The 17,400-nt window shown below is 38.1% G+C and overlaps 17 non-coding genes across 17 annotated transcripts; all 17 read left to right on the top strand.

Annotated features, from left to right (window-relative positions):
* The first annotated feature begins 2,276 nt into the window (after positions 1-2,276).
* TRNAT-UGU (transfer RNA threonine (anticodon UGU)) lies at positions 2,277-2,350 on the top strand. The gene has a single exon. It is a non-coding gene; the product is annotated as a tRNA-Thr (tRNA).
* Positions 2,351-3,126: 776 nt separating this feature from the next.
* TRNAT-UGU (transfer RNA threonine (anticodon UGU)) lies at positions 3,127-3,200 on the top strand. The gene has a single exon. It is a non-coding gene; the product is annotated as a tRNA-Thr (tRNA).
* Positions 3,201-3,976: 776 nt separating this feature from the next.
* Positions 3,977-4,050, top strand: TRNAT-UGU (transfer RNA threonine (anticodon UGU)). The gene has a single exon. It is a non-coding gene; the product is annotated as a tRNA-Thr (tRNA).
* A 776-nt stretch (positions 4,051-4,826) lies between these two features.
* On the top strand, positions 4,827-4,900 carry TRNAT-UGU (transfer RNA threonine (anticodon UGU)). The gene has a single exon. It is a non-coding gene; the product is annotated as a tRNA-Thr (tRNA).
* A 776-nt stretch (positions 4,901-5,676) lies between these two features.
* TRNAT-UGU (transfer RNA threonine (anticodon UGU)) lies at positions 5,677-5,750 on the top strand. The gene has a single exon. It is a non-coding gene; the product is annotated as a tRNA-Thr (tRNA).
* Positions 5,751-6,526: 776 nt separating this feature from the next.
* TRNAT-UGU (transfer RNA threonine (anticodon UGU)) lies at positions 6,527-6,600 on the top strand. The gene has a single exon. It is a non-coding gene; the product is annotated as a tRNA-Thr (tRNA).
* Positions 6,601-7,376: 776 nt separating this feature from the next.
* Positions 7,377-7,450, top strand: TRNAT-UGU (transfer RNA threonine (anticodon UGU)). Its single transcript has one exon. It is a non-coding gene; the product is annotated as a tRNA-Thr (tRNA).
* A 1,624-nt stretch (positions 7,451-9,074) lies between these two features.
* Positions 9,075-9,148, top strand: TRNAT-UGU (transfer RNA threonine (anticodon UGU)). The gene has a single exon. It is a non-coding gene; the product is annotated as a tRNA-Thr (tRNA).
* Positions 9,149-9,924: 776 nt separating this feature from the next.
* Positions 9,925-9,998, top strand: TRNAT-UGU (transfer RNA threonine (anticodon UGU)). Its single transcript has one exon. It is a non-coding gene; the product is annotated as a tRNA-Thr (tRNA).
* A 776-nt stretch (positions 9,999-10,774) lies between these two features.
* Positions 10,775-10,848, top strand: TRNAT-UGU (transfer RNA threonine (anticodon UGU)). The gene has a single exon. It is a non-coding gene; the product is annotated as a tRNA-Thr (tRNA).
* Positions 10,849-11,624: 776 nt separating this feature from the next.
* On the top strand, positions 11,625-11,698 carry TRNAT-UGU (transfer RNA threonine (anticodon UGU)). The gene has a single exon. It is a non-coding gene; the product is annotated as a tRNA-Thr (tRNA).
* A 776-nt stretch (positions 11,699-12,474) lies between these two features.
* Positions 12,475-12,548, top strand: TRNAT-UGU (transfer RNA threonine (anticodon UGU)). The gene has a single exon. It is a non-coding gene; the product is annotated as a tRNA-Thr (tRNA).
* Positions 12,549-13,324: 776 nt separating this feature from the next.
* Positions 13,325-13,398, top strand: TRNAT-UGU (transfer RNA threonine (anticodon UGU)). Its single transcript has one exon. It is a non-coding gene; the product is annotated as a tRNA-Thr (tRNA).
* A 776-nt stretch (positions 13,399-14,174) lies between these two features.
* TRNAT-UGU (transfer RNA threonine (anticodon UGU)) lies at positions 14,175-14,248 on the top strand. The gene has a single exon. It is a non-coding gene; the product is annotated as a tRNA-Thr (tRNA).
* A 776-nt stretch (positions 14,249-15,024) lies between these two features.
* Positions 15,025-15,098, top strand: TRNAT-UGU (transfer RNA threonine (anticodon UGU)). The gene has a single exon. It is a non-coding gene; the product is annotated as a tRNA-Thr (tRNA).
* Positions 15,099-15,874: 776 nt separating this feature from the next.
* Positions 15,875-15,948, top strand: TRNAT-UGU (transfer RNA threonine (anticodon UGU)). Its single transcript has one exon. It is a non-coding gene; the product is annotated as a tRNA-Thr (tRNA).
* A 776-nt stretch (positions 15,949-16,724) lies between these two features.
* TRNAT-UGU (transfer RNA threonine (anticodon UGU)) lies at positions 16,725-16,798 on the top strand. Its single transcript has one exon. It is a non-coding gene; the product is annotated as a tRNA-Thr (tRNA).
* The last annotated feature ends 602 nt before the right edge of the window (positions 16,799-17,400 follow it).

The following is a 17,400-nucleotide window of genomic DNA, read 5'->3' as shown; positions in this document are numbered from 1 at the left end:
CAGTGGGTTTACTTTTGCCAGACTGAAATGTTAGAAAAGTTTGATAGCAGCCTTCTTGAACAGGAAATGCTGGAAATACTCACTGCTTGGGCTGAAAAAGATAATTTAGAGTTTCAACATTGGAGATGAAGGTAACTTCAACAAGTATGGGATTCAAAAACCATGCATGCAGAGCACAATGGATTAGTAGTCATACGCCATAACCACTCGGCAGCTCGTCTACAGGAAGAGTCTGTAGCCAGATGATGTGATCTAATGAGGATTTTGACAAGTCTGTGCAATTTCACTAAAGATTGTGTATGAGCTTCTGGCAAAGTGGCTCTTATCATATCTACAACAGTGGATTATGTCAAGAGTTGGACAAGCTCAAACTTTATCAGAGATTAACCAAAGTTTAGGGTTTTAATATCAGTAATTCAATAAAGATTGTATTTTTTGTCACTATTGAAGCCCTAAAAATTAGTCCAGTAAAGAAAGAATTTGCATAAGTCGTCTATCTCTAGACATTCAAGGACACTGAAAGACATGAGGTGAGGGCGATTCTACCAGTAGTGCTTTCCTACTCTTAAACAAAGTGGTGCTGTGGCTTAGTTGGTTAAAGCGCCTGTCTTGTAAACAGGAGATCCTGAGTTCAAATCTCAGCAGTGCCTTCTTTTAATAGCCTCTTACAGAAGTTTCTATGTTTAACAATGTACTTTCCTTGTAAAAATACTATAAAGTCAAACTTGTCTTTCTCATATCCCTTCCTTAGATAGTGCAATGGAGAGATTCTAAATCTGTGTTGTCAAAGTACTCAAAAGGAAGAAGATGTCAGCCAATGTAGGATGGCATCAAGCATGCCAAATGAAAACAGTGGGTTTACTTTTGCCAGACTGAAATGTTAGAAAAGTTTGATAGCAGCCTTCTTGAACAGGAAATGCTGGAAATACTCACTGCTTGGGCTGAAAAAGATAATTTAGAGTTTCAACATTGGAGATGAAGGTAACTTCAACAAGTATGGGATTCAAAAACCATGCATGCAGAGCACAATGGATTAGTAGTCATACGCCATAACCACTCGGCAGCTCGTCTACAGGAAGAGTCTGTAGCCAGATGATGTGATCTAATGAGGATTTTGACAAGTCTGTGCAATTTCACTAAAGATTGTGTATGAGCTTCTGGCAAAGTGGCTCTTATCATATCTACAACAGTGGATTATGTCAAGAGTTGGACAAGCTCAAACTTTATCAGAGATTAACCAAAGTTTAGGGTTTTAATATCAGTAATTCAATAAAGATTGTATTTTTTGTCACTATTGAAGCCCTAAAAATTAGTCCAGTAAAGAAAGAATTTGCATAAGTCGTCTATCTCTAGACATTCAAGGACACTGAAAGACATGAGGTGAGGGCGATTCTACCAGTAGTGCTTTCCTAATCTTAAACAAAGTGGTGCTGTTGCTTAGTTGGTTAAAGCGCCTGTCTTGTAAACAGGAGATCCTGAGTTCAAATCTCAGCAGTGCCTTCTTTTAATAGCCTCTTACAGAAGTTTTAAGGTTTAACAATGTACTTTCCTTGTAAAAATACTATAAAGTCAAACTTGTCTTTCTCATATCCCTTCCTTAGATAGTGCAATGGAGAGATTCTAAATCTGTGTTGTCAAAGTACTCAAAAGGAAGAAGATGTCAGCCAATGTAGGATGGCATCAAGCATGCCAAATGAAAACAGTGGGTTTACTTTTGCCAGACTGAAATGTTAGAAAAGTTTGATAGCAGCCTTCTTGAACAGGAAATGCTGGAAATACTCACTGCTTGGGCTGAAAAAGATAATTTAGAGTTTCAACATTGGAGATGAAGGTAACTTCAACAAGTATGGGATTCAAAAACCATGCATGCAGAGCACAATGGATTAGTAGTCATACGCCATAACCACTCGGCAGCTCGTCTACAGGAAGAGTCTGTAGCCAGATGATGTGATCTAATGAGGATTTTGACAAGTCTGTGCAATTTCACTAAAGATTGTGTATGAGCTTCTGGCAAAGTGGCTCTTATCATATCTACAACAGTGGATTATGTCAAGAGTTGGACAAGCTCAAACTTTATCAGAGATTAACCAAAGTTTAGGGTTTTAATATCAGTAATTCAATAAAGATTGTATTTTTTGTCACTATTGAAGCCCTAAAAATTAGTCCAGTAAAGAAAGAATTTGCATAAGTCGTCTATCTCTAGACATTCAAGGACACTGACAGACATGAGGTGAGGGCGATTCTACCAGTAGTGCTTTCCTACTCTTAAACAAAGTGGTGCTGTGGCTTAGTTGGTTAAAGCGCCTGTCTTGTAAACAGGAGATCCTGAGTTCGAATCTCAGCAGTGCCTTCTTTTCATAGCCTCTTACAGAAGTTTCTATGTTTAACAATGTACTTTCCTTGTAAAAATACTATAAAGTCAAACTTGTCTTTCTCATATCCCTTCCTTAGATAGTGCAATGGAGAGATTCTAAATCTGTGTTGTCAAAGTACTCAAAAGGAAGAAGATGTCAGCCAATGTAGGATGGCATCAAGCATGCCAAATGAAAACAGTGGGTTTACTTTTGCCAGACTGAAATGTTATAAAAGTTTGATAGCAGCCTTCTTGAACAGGAAATGCTGGAAATACTCACTGCTTGGGCTGAAAAAGATAATTTAGAGTTTCAACATTGGAGATGAAGGTAACTTCAACAAGTATGGGATTCAAAAACCATGCATGCAGAGCACAATGGATTAGTAGTCATACGCCATAACCACTCGGCAGCTCGTCTACAGGAAGAGTCTGTAGCCAGATGATGTGATCTAATGAGGATTTTGACAAGTCTGTGCAATTTCACTAAAGATTGTGTATGAGCTTCTGGCAAAGTGGCTCTTATCATATCTACAACAGTGGATTATGTCAAGAGTTGGACAAGCTCAAACTTTATCAGAGATTAACCAAAGTTTAGGGTTTTAATATCAGTAATTCAATAAAGATTGTATTTTTTGTCACTATTGAAGCCCTAAAAATTAGTCCAGTAAAGAAAGAATTTGCATAAGTCGTCTATCTCTAGACATTCAAGGACACTGACAGACATGAGGTGAGGGCGATTCTACCAGTAGTGCTTTCCTACTCTTAAACAAAGTGGTGCTGTGGCTTAGTTGGTTAAAGCGCCTGTCTTGTAAACAGGAGATCCTGAGTTCGAATCTCAGCAGTGCCTTCTTTTCATAGCCTCTTACAGAAGTTTCTATGTTTAACAATGTACTTTCCTTGTAAAAATACTATAAAGTCAAACTTGTCTTTCTCATATCCCTTCCTTAGATAGTGCAATGGAGAGATTCTAAATCTGTGTTGTCAAAGTACTCAAAAGGAAGAAGATGTCAGCCAATGTAGGATGGCATCAAGCATGCCAAATGAAAACAGTGGGTTTACTTTTGCCAGACTGAAATGTTAGAAAAGTTTGATAGCAGCCTTCTTGAACAGGAAATGCTGGAAATACTCACTGCTTGGGCTGAAAAAGATAATTTAGAGTTTCAACATTGGAGATGAAGGTAACTTCAACAAGTATGGGATTCAAAAACCATGCATGCAGAGCACAATGGATTAGTAGTCATACGCCATAACCACTCGGCAGCTCGTCTACAGGAAGAGTCTGTAGCCAGATGATGTGATCTAATGAGGATTTTGACAAGTCTGTGCAATTTCACTAAAGATTGTGTATGAGCTTCTGGCAAAGTGGCTCTTATCATATCTACAACAGTGGATTATGTCAAGAGTTGGACAAGCTCAAACTTTATCAGAGATTAACCAAAGTTTAGGGTTTTAATATCAGTAATTCAATAAAGATTGTATTTTTTGTCACTATTGAAGCCCTAAAAATTAGTCCAGTAAAGAAAGAATTTGCATAAGTCGTCTATCTCTAGACATTCAAGGACACTGACAGACATGAGGTGAGGGCGATTCTACCAGTAGTGCTTTCCTACTCTTAAACAAAGTGGTGCTGTGGCTTAGTTGGTTAAAGCGCCTGTCTTGTAAACAGGAGATCCTGAGTTCGAATCTCAGCAGTGCCTTCTTTTCATAGCCTCTTACAGAAGTTTCTATGTTTAACAATGTACTTTCCTTGTAAAAATACTATAAAGTCAAACTTGTCTTTCTCATATCCCTTCCTTAGATAGTGCAATGGAGAGATTCTAAATCTGTGTTGTCAAAGTACTCAAAAGGAAGAAGATGTCAGCCAATGTAGGATGGCATCAAGCATGCCAAATGAAAACAGTGGGTTTACTTTTGCCAGACTGAAATGTTATAAAAGTTTGATAGCAGCCTTCTTGAACAGGAAATGCTGGAAATACTCACTGCTTGGGCTGAAAAAGATAATTTAGAGTTTCAACATTGGAGATGAAGGTAACTTCAACAAGTATGGGATTCAAAAACCATGCATGCAGAGCACAATGGATTAGTAGTCATACGCCATAACCACTCGGCAGCTCGTCTACAGGAAGAGTCTGTAGCCAGATGATGTGATCTAATGAGGATTTTGACAAGTCTGTGCAATTTCACTAAAGATTGTGTATGAGCTTCTGGCAAAGTGGCTCTTATCATATCTACAACAGTGGATTATGTCAAGAGTTGGACAAGCTCAAACTTTATCAGAGATTAACCAAAGTTTAGGGTTTTAATATCAGTAATTCAATAAAGATTGTATTTTTTGTCACTATTGAAGCCCTAAAAATTAGTCCAGTAAAGAAAGAATTTGCATAAGTCGTCTATCTCTAGACATTCAAGGACACTGACAGACATGAGGTGAGGGCGATTCTACCAGTAGTGCTTTCCTACTCTTAAACAAAGTGGTGCTGTGGCTTAGTTGGTTAAAGCGCCTGTCTTGTAAACAGGAGATCCTGAGTTCGAATCTCAGCAGTGCCTTCTTTTCATAGCCTCTTACAGAAGTTTCTATGTTTAACAATGTACTTTCCTTGTAAAAATACTATAAAGTCAAACTTGTCTTTCTCATATCCCTTCCTTAGATAGTGCAATGGAGAGATTCTAAATCTGTGTTGTCAAAGTACTCAAAAGGAAGAAGATGTCAGCCAATGTAGGATGGCATCAAGCATGCCAAATGAAAACAGTGGGTTTACTTTTGCCAGACTGAAATGTTAGAAAAGTTTGATAGCAGCCTTCTTGAACAGGAAATGCTGGAAATACTCACTGCTTGGGCTGAAAAAGATAATTTAGAGTTTCAACATTGGAGATGAAGGTAACTTCAACAAGTATGGGATTCAAAAACCATGCATGCAGAGCACAATGGATTAGTAGTCATACGCCATAACCACTCGGCAGCTCGTCTACAGGAAGAGTCTGTAGCCAGATGATGTGATCTAATGAGGATTTTGACAAGTCTGTGCAATTTCACTAAAGATTGTGTATGAGCTTCTGGCAAAGTGGCTCTTATCATATCTACAACAGTGGATTATGTCAAGAGTTGGACAAGCTCAAACTTTATCAGAGATTAACCAAAGTTTAGGGTTTTAATATCAGTAATTCAATAAAGATTGTATTTTTTGTCACTATTGAAGCCCTAAAAATTAGTCCAGTAAAGAAAGAATTTGCATAAGTCGTCTATCTCTAGACATTCAAGGACACTGACAGACATGAGGTGAGGGCGATTCTACCAGTAGTGCTTTCCTACTCTTAAACAAAGTGGTGCTGTGGCTTAGTTGGTTAAAGCGCCTGTCTTGTAAACAGGAGATCCTGAGTTCGAATCTCAGCAGTGCCTTCTTTTCATAGCCTCTTACAGAAGTTTCTATGTTTAACAATGTACTTTCCTTGTAAAAATACTATAAAGTCAAACTTGTCTTTCTCATATCCCTTCCTTAGATAGTGCAATGGAGAGATTCTAAATCTGTGTTGTCAAAGTACTCAAAAGGAAGAAGATGTCAGCCAATGTAGGATGGCATCAAGCATGCCAAATGAAAACAGTGGGTTTACTTTTGCCAGACTGAAATGTTATAAAAGTTTGATAGCAGCCTTCTTGAACAGGAAATGCTGGAAATACTCACTGCTTGGGCTGAAAAAGATAATTTAGAGTTTCAACATTGGAGATGAAGGTAACTTCAACAAGTATGGGATTCAAAAACCATGCATGCAGAGCACAATGGATTAGTAGTCATACGCCATAACCACTCGGCAGCTCGTCTACAGGAAGAGTCTGTAGCCAGATGATGTGATCTAATGAGGATTTTGACAAGTCTGTGCAATTTCACTAAAGATTGTGTATGAGCTTCTGGCAAAGTGGCTCTTATCATATCTACAACAGTGGATTATGTCAAGAGTTGGACAAGCTCAAACTTTATCAGAGATTAACCAAAGTTTAGGGTTTTAATATCAGTAATTCAATAAAGATTGTATTTTTTGTCACTATTGAAGCCCTAAAAATTAGTCCAGTAAAGAAAGAATTTGCATAAGTCGTCTATCTCTAGACATTCAAGGACACTGACAGACATGAGGTGAGGGCGATTCTACCAGTAGTGCTTTCCTACTCTTAAACAAAGTGGTGCTGTGGCTTAGTTGGTTAAAGCGCCTGTCTTGTAAACAGGAGATCCTGAGTTCGAATCTCAGCAGTGCCTTCTTTTCATAGCCTCTTACAGAAGTTTCTATGTTTAACAATGTACTTTCCTTGTAAAAATACTATAAAGTCAAACTTGTCTTTCTCATATCCCTTCCTTAGATAGTGCAATGGAGAGATTCTAAATCTGTGTTGTCAAAGTACTCAAAAGGAAGAAGATGTCAGCCAATGTAGGATGGCATCAAGCATGCCAAATGAAAACAGTGGGTTTACTTTTGCCAGACTGAAATGTTATAAAAGTTTGATAGCAGCCTTCTTGAACAGGAAATGCTGGAAATACTCACTGCTTGGGCTGAAAAAGATAATTTAGAGTTTCAACATTGGAGATGAAGGTAACTTCAACAAGTATGGGATTCAAAAACCATGCATGCAGAGCACAATGGATTAGTAGTCATACGCCATAACCACTCGGCAGCTCGTCTACAGGAAGAGTCTGTAGCCAGATGATGTGATCTAATGAGGATTTTGACAAGTCTGTGCAATTTCACTAAAGATTGTGTATGAGCTTCTGGCAAAGTGGCTCTTATCATATCTACAACAGTGGATTATGTCAAGAGTTGGACAAGCTCAAACTTTATCAGAGATTAACCAAAGTTTAGGGTTTTAATATCAGTAATTCAATAAAGATTGTATTTTTTGTCACTATTGAAGCCCTAAAAATTAGTCCAGTAAAGAAAGAATTTGCATAAGTCGTCTATCTCTAGACATTCAAGGACACTGACAGACATGAGGTGAGGGCGATTCTACCAGTAGTGCTTTCCTACTCTTAAACAAAGTGGTGCTGTGGCTTAGTTGGTTAAAGCGCCTGTCTTGTAAACAGGAGATCCTGAGTTCGAATCTCAGCAGTGCCTTCTTTTCATAGCCTCTTACAGAAGTTTCTATGTTTAACAATGTACTTTCCTTGTAAAAATACTATAAAGTCAAACTTGTCTTTCTCATATCCCTTCCTTAGATAGTGCAATGGAGAGATTCTAAATCTGTGTTGTCAAAGTACTCAAAAGGAAGAAGATGTCAGCCAATGTAGGATGGCATCAAGCATGCCAAATGAAAACAGTGGGTTTACTTTTGCCAGACTGAAATGTTATAAAAGTTTGATAGCAGCCTTCTTGAACAGGAAATGCTGGAAATACTCACTGCTTGGGCTGAAAAAGATAATTTAGAGTTTCAACATTGGAGATGAAGGTAACTTCAACAAGTATGGGATTCAAAAAGCATGCATGCAGAGCACAATGGATTAGTAGTCATACGCCATAACCACTCGGCAGCTCGTCTACAGGAAGAGTCTGTAGCCAGATGATGTGATCTTATGAGGATTTTGACAAGTCTGTGCAATTTCACTAAAGATTGTGTATGAGCTTCTGGCAAAGTGGCTCTTATCATATCTACAACAGTGGATTATGTCAAGAGTTGGACAAGCTCAAACTTTATCAGAGATTAACCAAAGTTTAGGGTTTTAATATCAGTAATTCAATAAAGATTGTATTTTTTGTCACTATTGAAGCCCTAAAAATTAGTCCAGTAAAGAAAGAATTTGCATAAGTCGTCTATCTCTAGACATTCAAGGACACTGAAAGACATGAGGTGAGGGCGACTCTACCAGTAGTGCTTTTCTACTCTTAAACAAAGTGGTGCTGGCTTAGTTGGTTAAAGCGCCTGTCTTGTAAACAGGAGATCCTGAGTTCGAATCTCAGCAGTGCCTTCTTTTCATAGCCTCTTACAGAAGTTTCTATGTTTAACAATGTACTTTCCTTGTAAAAATACTATAAAGTCAAACTTGTCTTTCTCATATCCCTTCCTTAGATAGTGCAATGGAGAGATTCTAAATCTGTGTTGTCAAAGTACTCAAAAGGAAGAAGATGTCAGCCAATGTAGGATGGCATCAAGCATGCCAAATGAAAACAGTGGGTTTACTTTTGCCAGACTGAAATGTTATAAAAGTTTGATAGCAGCCTTCTTGAACAGGAAATGCTGGAAATACTCACTGCTTGGGCTGAAAAAGATAATTTAGAGTTTCAACATTGGAGATGAAGGTAACTTCAACAAGTATGGGATTCAAAAACCATGCATGCAGAGCACAATGGATTAGTAGTCATACGCCATAACCACTCTGCAGCTCGTCTACAGGAAGAGTCTGTAGCCAGATGATGTGATCTAATGAGGATTTTGACAAGTCTGTGCAATTTCACTAAAGATTGTGTATGAGCTTCTGGCAAAGTGGCTCTTATCATATCTACAACAGTGGATTATGTCAAGAGTTGGACAAGCTCAAACTTTATCAGAGATTAACCAAAGTTTAGGGTTTTAATATCAGTAATTCAATAAAGATTGTATTTTTTGTCACTATTGAAGCCCTAAAAATTAGTCCAGTAAAGAAAGAATTTGCATAAGTCGTCTATCTCTAGACATTCAAGGACACTGACAGACATGAGGTGAGGGCGATTCTACCAGTAGTGCTTTCCTACTCTTAAACAAAGTGGTGCTGTGGCTTAGTTGGTTAAAGCGCCTGTCTTGTAAACAGGAGATCCTGAGTTCGAATCTCAGCAGTGCCTTCTTTTAATAGCCTCTTACAGAAGTTTCTATGTTTAACAATGTACTTTCCTTGTAAAAATACTATAAAGTCAAACTTGTCTTTCTCATATCCCTTCCTTAGATAGTGCAATGGAGAGATTCTAAATCTGTGTTGTCAAAGTACTCAAAAGGAAGAAGATGTCAGCCAATGTAGGATGGCATCAAGCATGCCAAATGAAAACAGTGGGTTTACTTTTGCCAGACTGAAATGTTATAAAAGTTTGATAGCAGCCTTCTTGAACAGGAAATGCTGGAAATACTCACTGCTTGGGCTGAAAAAGATAATTTAGAGTTTCAACATTGGAGATGAAGGTAACTTCAACAAGTATGGGATTCAAAAAGCATGCATGCAGAGCACAATGGATTAGTAGTCATACGCCATAACCACTCGGCAGCTCGTCTACAGGAAGAGTCTGTAGCCAGATGATGTGATCTTATGAGGATTTTGACAAGTCTGTGCAATTTCACTAAAGATTGTGTATGAGCTTCTGGCAAAGTGGCTCTTATCATATCTACAACAGTGGATTATGTCAAGAGTTGGACAAGCTCAAACTTTATCAGAGATTAACCAAAGTTTAGGGTTTTAATATCAGTAATTCAATAAAGATTGTATTTTTTGTCACTATTGAAGCCCTAAAAATTAGTCCAGTAAAGAAAGAATTTGCATAAGTCGTCTATCTCTAGACATTCAAGGACACTGAAAGACATGAGGTGAGGGCGACTCTACCAGTAGTGCTTTTCTACTCTTAAACAAAGTGGTGCTGTGGCTTAGTTGGTTAAAGCGCCTGTCTTGTAAACAGGAGATCCTGAGTTCGAATCTCAGCAGTGCCTTCTTTTCATAGCCTCTTACAGAAGTTTCTATGTTTAACAATGTACTTTCCTTGTAAAAATACTATAAAGTCAAACTTGTCTTTCTCATATCCCTTCCTTAGATAGTGCAATGGAGAGATTCTAAATCTGTGTTGTCAAAGTACTCAAAAGGAAGAAGATGTCAGCCAATGTAGGATGGCATCAAGCATGCCAAATGAAAACAGTGGGTTTACTTTTGCCAGACTGAAATGTTAGAAAAGTTTGATAGCAGCCTTCTTGAACAGGAAATGCTGGAAATACTCACTGCTTGGGCTGAAAAAGATAATTTAGAGTTTCAACATTGGAGATGAAGGTAACTTCAACAAGTATGGGATTCAAAAACCATGCATGCAGAGCACAATGGATTAGTAGTCATACGCCATAACCACTCGGCAGCTCGTCTACAGGAAGAGTCTGTAGCCAGATGATGTGATCTAATGAGGATTTTGACAAGTCTGTGCAATTTCACTAAAGATTGTGTATGAGCTTCTGGCAAAGTGGCTCTTATCATATCTACAACAGTGGATTATGTCAAGAGTTGGACAAGCTCAAACTTTATCAGAGATTAACCAAAGTTTAGGGTTTTAATATCAGTAATTCAATAAAGATTGTATTTTTTGTCACTATTGAAGCCCTAAAAATTAGTCCAGTAAAGAAAGAATTTGCATAAGTCGTCTATCTCTAGACATTCAAGGACACTGACAGACATGAGGTGAGGGCGATTCTACCAGTAGTGCTTTCCTACTCTTAAACAAAGTGGTGCTGTGGCTTAGTTGGTTAAAGCGCCTGTCTTGTAAACAGGAGATCCTGAGTTCGAATCTCAGCAGTGCCTTCTTTTAATAGCCTCTTACAGAAGTTTCTATGTTTAACAATGTACTTTCCTTGTAAAAATACTATAAAGTCAAACTTGTCTTTCTCATATCCCTTCCTTAGATAGTGCAATGGAGAGATTCTAAATCTGTGTTGTCAAAGTACTCAAAAGGAAGAAGATGTCAGCCAATGTAGGATGGCATCAAGCATGCCAAATGAAAACAGTGGGTTTACTTTTGCCAGACTGAAATGTTATAAAAGTTTGATAGCAGCCTTCTTGAACAGGAAATGCTGGAAATACTCACTGCTTGGGCTGAAAAAGATAATTTAGAGTTTCAACATTGGAGATGAAGGTAACTTCAACAAGTATGGGATTCAAAAAGCATGCATGCAGAGCACAATGGATTAGTAGTCATACGCCATAACCACTCGGCAGCTCGTCTACAGGAAGAGTCTGTAGCCAGATGATGTGATCTTATGAGGATTTTGACAAGTCTGTGCAATTTCACTAAAGATTGTGTATGAGCTTCTGGCAAAGTGGCTCTTATCATATCTACAACAGTGGATTATGTCAAGAGTTGGACAAGCTCAAACTTTATCAGAGATTAACCAAAGTTTAGGGTTTTAATATCAGTAATTCAATAAAGATTGTATTTTTTGTCACTATTGAAGCCCTAAAAATTAGTCCAGTAAAGAAAGAATTTGCATAAGTCGTCTATCTCTAGACATTCAAGGACACTGAAAGACATGAGGTGAGGGCGACTCTACCAGTAGTGCTTTTCTACTCTTAAACAAAGTGGTGCTGTGGCTTAGTTGGTTAAAGCGCCTGTCTTGTAAACAGGAGATCCTGAGTTCGAATCTCAGCAGTGCCTTCTTTTAATAGCCTCTTACAGAAGTTTCTATGTTTAACAATGTACTTTCCTTGTAAAAATACTATAAAGTCAAACTTGTCTTTCTCATATCCCTTCCTTAGATAGTGCAATGGAGAGATTCTAAATCTGTGTTGTCAAAGTACTCAAAAGGAAGAAGATGTCAGCCAATGTAGGATGGCATCAAGCATGCCAAATGAAAACAGTGGGTTTACTTTTGCCAGACTGAAATGTTAGAAAAGTTTGATAGCAGCCTTCTTGAACAGGAAATGCTGGAAATACTCACTGCTTGGGCTGAAAAAGATAATTTAGAGTTTCAACATTGGAGATGAAGGTAACTTCAACAAGTATGGGATTCAAAAACCATGCATGCAGAGCACAATGGATTAGTAGTCATACGCCATAACCACTCGGCAGCTCGTCTACAGGAAGAGTCTGTAGCCAGATGATGTGATCTAATGAGGATTTTGACAAGTCTGTGCAATTTCACTAAAGATTGTGTATGAGCTTCTGGCAAAGTGGCTCTTATCATATCTACAACAGTGGATTATGTCAAGAGTTGGACAAGCTCAAACTTTATCAGAGATTAACCAAAGTTTAGGGTTTTAATATCAGTAATTCAATAAAGATTGTATTTTTTGTCACTATTGAAGCCCTAAAAATTAGTCCAGTAAAGAAAGAATTTGCATAAGTCGTCTATCTCTAGACATTCAAGGACACTGACAGACATGAGGTGAGGGCGATTCTACCAGTAGTGCTTTCCTACTCTTAAACAAAGTGGTGCTGTGGCTTAGTTGGTTAAAGCGCCTGTCTTGTAAACAGGAGATCCTGAGTTCGAATCTCAGCAGTGCCTTCTTTTAATAGCCTCTTACAGAAGTTTCTATGTTTAACAATGTACTTTCCTTGTAAAAATACTATAAAGTCAAACTTGTCTTTCTCATATCCCTTCCTTAGATAGTGCAATGGAGAGATTCTAAATCTGTGTTGTCAAAGTACTCAAAAGGAAGAAGATGTCAGCCAATGTAGGATGGCATCAAGCATGCCAAATGAAAACAGTGGGTTTACTTTTGCCAGACTGAAATGTTATAAAAGTTTGATAGCAGCCTTCTTGAACAGGAAATGCTGGAAATACTCACTGCTTGGGCTGAAAAAGATAATTTAGAGTTTCAACATTGGAGATGAAGGTAACTTCAACAAGTATGGGATTCAAAAACCATGCATGCAGAGCACAATGGATTAGTAGTCATACGCCATAACCACTCGGCAGCTCGTCTACAGGAAGAGTCTGTAGCCAGATGATGTGATCTTATGAGGATTTTGACAAGTCTGTGCAATTTCACTAAAGATTGTGTATGAGCTTCTGGCAAAGTGGCTCTTATCATATCTACAACAGTGGATTATGTCAAGAGTTGGACAAGCTCAAACTTTATCAGAGATTAACCAAAGTTTAGGGTTTTAATATCAGTAATTCAATAAAGATTGTATTTTTTGTCACTATTGAAGCCCTAAAAATTAGTCCAGTAAAGAAAGAATTTGCATAAGTCGTCTATCTCTAGACATTCAAGGACACTGAAAGACATGAGGTGAGGGCCACTCTACCAGTAGTGCTTTTCTACTCTTAAACAAAGTGGTGCTGTGGCTTAGTTGGTTAAAGCGCCTGTCTTGTAAACAGGAGATCCTGAGTTCGAATCTCAGCAGTGCCTTCTTTTAATAGCCTCTTACAGAAGTTTCTATGTTTAACAATGTACTTTCCTTGTAAAAATACTATAAAGTCAAACTTGTCTTTCTCATATCCCTTCCTTAGATAGTGCAATGGAGAGATTCTAAATCTGTGTTGTCAAAGTACTCAAAAGGAAGAAGATGTCAGCCAATGTAGGATGGCATCAAGCATGCCAAATGAAAACAGTGGGTTTACTTTTGCCAGACTGAAATGTTATAAAAGTTTGATAGCAGCCTTCTTGAACAGGAAATGCTGGAAATACTCACTGCTTGGGCTGAAAAAGATAATTTAGAGTTTCAACATTGGAGATGAAGGTAACTTCAACAAGTATGGGATTCAAAAACCATGCATGCAGAGCACAATGGATTAGTAGTCATACGCCATAACCACTCGGCAGCTCGTCTACAGGAAGAGTCTGTAGCCAGATGATGTGATCTAATGAGGATTTTGACAAGTCTGTGCAATTTCACTAAAGATTGTGTATGAGCTTCTGGCAAAGTGGCTCTTATCATATCTACAACAGTGGATTATGTCAAGAGTTGGACAAGCTCAAACTTTATCAGAGATTAACCAAAGTTTAGGGTTTTAATATCAGTAATTCAATAAAGATTGTATTTTTTGTCACTATTGAAGCCCTAAAAATTAGTCCAGTAAAGAAAGAATTTGCATAAGTCATCTATCTCTAGACATTCAAGGACACTGAAAGACATGAGGTGAGGGCGATTCTACCAGTAGTGCTTTCCTACTCTTAAACAAAGTGGTGCTGTGGCTTAGTTGGTTAAAGCGCCTGTCTTGTAAACAGGAGATCCTGAGTTCGAATCTCAGCAGTGCCTTCTTTTCATAGCCTCTTACAGAAGTTTCTATGTTTAACAATGTACTTTCCTTGTAAAAATACTATAAAGTCAAACTTGTCTTTCTCAAATCCCTTCCTTAGATAGTGCAATGGAGAGATTCTAAATCTGTGTTGTCAAAGTACTCAAAAGGAAGAAGATGTCAGCCAATGTAGGATGGCATCAAGCATGCCAAATGAAAACAGTGGGTTTACTTTTGCCAGACTGAAATGTTATAAAAGTTTGATAGCAGCCTTCTTGAACAGGAAATGCTGGAAATACTCACTGCTTGGGCTGAAAAAGATAATTTAGAGTTTCAACATTGGAGATGAAGGTAACTTCAACAAGTATGGGATTCAAAAACCATGCATGCAGAGCACAATGGATTAGTAGTCATACGCCATAACCACTCGGCAGCTCGTCTACAGGAAGAGTCTGTAGCCAGATGATGTGATCTAATGAGGATTTTGACAAGTCTGTGCAATTTCACTAAAGATTGTGTATGAGCTTCTGGCAAAGTGGCTCTTATCATATCTACAACAGTGGATTATGTCAAGAGTTGGACAAGCTCAAACTTTATCAGAGATTAACCAAAGTTTAGGGTTTTAATATCAGTAATTCAATAAAGATTGTATTTTTTGTCACTATTGAAGCCCTAAAAATTAGTCCAGTAAAGAAAGAATTTGCATAAGTCGTCTATCTCTAGACATTCAAGGACACTGACAGACATGAGGTGAGGGCGATTCTACCAGTAGTGCTTTCCTACTCTTAAACAAAGTGGTGCTGTGGCTTAGTTGGTTAAAGCGCCTGTCTTGTAAACAGGAGATCCTGAGTTCGAATCTCAGCAGTGCCTTCTTTTAATAGCCTCTTACAGAAGTTTCTATGTTTAACAATGTACTTTCCTTGTAAAAATACTATAAAGTCAAACTTGTCTTTCTCATATCCCTTCCTTAGATAGTGCAATGGAGAGATTCTAAATCTGTGTTGTCAAAGTACTCAAAAGGAAGAAGATGTCAGCCAATGTAGGATGGCATCAAGCATGCCAAATGAAAACAGTGGGTTTACTTTTGCCAGACTGAAATGTTATAAAAGTTTGATAGCAGCCTTCTTGAACAGGAAATGCTGGAAATACTCACTGCTTGGGCTGAAAAAGATAATTTAGAGTTTCAACATTGGAGATGAAGGTAACTTCAACAAGTATGGGATTCAAAAACCATGCATGCAGAGCACAATGGATTAGTAGTCATACGCCATAACCACTCGGCAGCTCGTCTACAGGAAGAGTCTGTAGCCAGATGATGTGATCTTATGAGGATTTTGACAAGTCTGTGCAATTTCACTAAAGATTGTGTATGAGCTTCTGGCAAAGTGGCTCTTATCATATCTACAACAGTGGATTATGTCAAGAGTTGGACAAGCTCAAACTTTATCAGAGATTAACCAAAGTTTAGGGTTTTAATATCAGTAATTCAATAAAGATTGTATTTTTTGTCACTATTGAAGCCCTAAAAATTAGTCCAGTAAAGAAAGAATTTGCATAAGTCGTCTATCTCTAGACATTCAAGGACACTGACAGACATGAGGTGAGGGCGATTCTACCAGTAGTGCTTTCCTACTCTTAAACAAAGTGGTGCTGTGGCTTAGTTGGTTAAAGCGCCTGTCTTGTAAACAGGAGATCCTGAGTTCGAATCTCAGCAGTGCCTTCTTTTAATAGCCTCTTACAGAAGTTTCTATGTTTAACAATGTACTTTCCTTGTAAAAATACTATAAAGTCAAACTTGTCTTTCTCATATCCCTTCCTTAGATAGTGCAATGGAGAGATTCTAAATCTGTGTTGTCAAAGTACTCAAAAGGAAGAAGATGTCAGCCAATGTAGGATGGCATCAAGCATGCCAAATGAAAACAGTGGGTTTACTTTTGCCAGACTGAAATGTTAGAAAAGTTTGATAGCAGCCTTCTTGAACAGGAAATGCTGGAAATACTCACTGCTTGGGCTGAAAAAGATAATTTAGAGTTTCAACATTGGAGATGAAGGTAACTTCAACAAGTATGGGATTCAAAAACCATGCATGCAGAGCACAATGGATTAGTAGTCATACGCCATAACCACTCGGCAGCTCGTCTACAGGAAGAGTCTGTAGCCAGATGATGTGATCTAATGAGGATTTTGACAAGTCTGTGCAATTTCACTAAAGATTGTGTATGAGCTTCTGGCAAAGTGGCTCTTATCATATCTACAACAGTGGATTATGTCAAGAGTTGGACAAGCTCAAACTTTATCAGAGATTAACCAAAGTTTAGGGTTTTAATATCAGTAATTCAATAAAGATTGTATTTTTTGTCACTATTGAAGCCCTAAAAATTAGTCCAGTAAAGAAAGAATTTGCATAAGTCATCTATCTCTAGACATTCAAGGACACTGAAAGACATGAGGTGAGGGCGATTCTACCAGTAGTGCTTTCCTACTCTTAAACAAAGTGGTGCTGTGGCTTAGTTGGTTAAAGCGCCTGTCTTGTAAACAGGAGATCCTGAGTTCGAATCTCAGCAGTGCCTTCTTTTCATAGCCTCTTACAGAAGTTTCTATGTTTAACAATGTACTTTCCTTGTAAAAATACTATAAAGTCAAACTTGTCTTTCTCAAATCCCTTCCTTAGATAGTGCAATGGAGAGATTCTAAATCTGTGTTGTCAAAGTACTCAAAAGGAAGAAGATGTCAGCCAATGTAGGATGGCATCAAGCATGCCAAATGAAAACAGTGGGTTTACTTTTGCCAGACTGAAATGTTATAAAAGTTTGATAGCAGCCTTCTTGAACAGGAAATGCTGGAAATACTCACTGCTTGGGCTGAAAAAGATAATTTAGAGTTTCAACATTGGAGATGAAGGTAACTTCAACAAGTATGGGATTCAAAAACCATGCATGCAGAGCACAATGGATTAGTAGTCATACGCCATAACCACTCGGCAGCTCGTCTACAGGAAGAGTCTGTAGCCAGATGATGTGATCTAATGAGGATTTTGACAAGTCTGTGCAATTTCACTAAAGATTGTGTATGAGCTTCTGGCAAAGTGGCTCTTATCATATCTACAACAGTGGATTATGTCAAGAGTTGGACAAGCTCAAACTTTATCAGAGATTAACCAAAGTTTAGGGTT

Source organism: Anomaloglossus baeobatrachus, chromosome 7, assembly GCF_048569485.1.
Source record: "Anomaloglossus baeobatrachus isolate aAnoBae1 chromosome 7, aAnoBae1.hap1, whole genome shotgun sequence".
Lineage (NCBI taxonomy): Eukaryota > Metazoa > Chordata > Amphibia > Anura > Aromobatidae > Anomaloglossus > Anomaloglossus baeobatrachus.
Note: the sequence above shows the minus strand (reverse complement) of the source record. Positions and strands in the feature narration are given on the sequence as shown.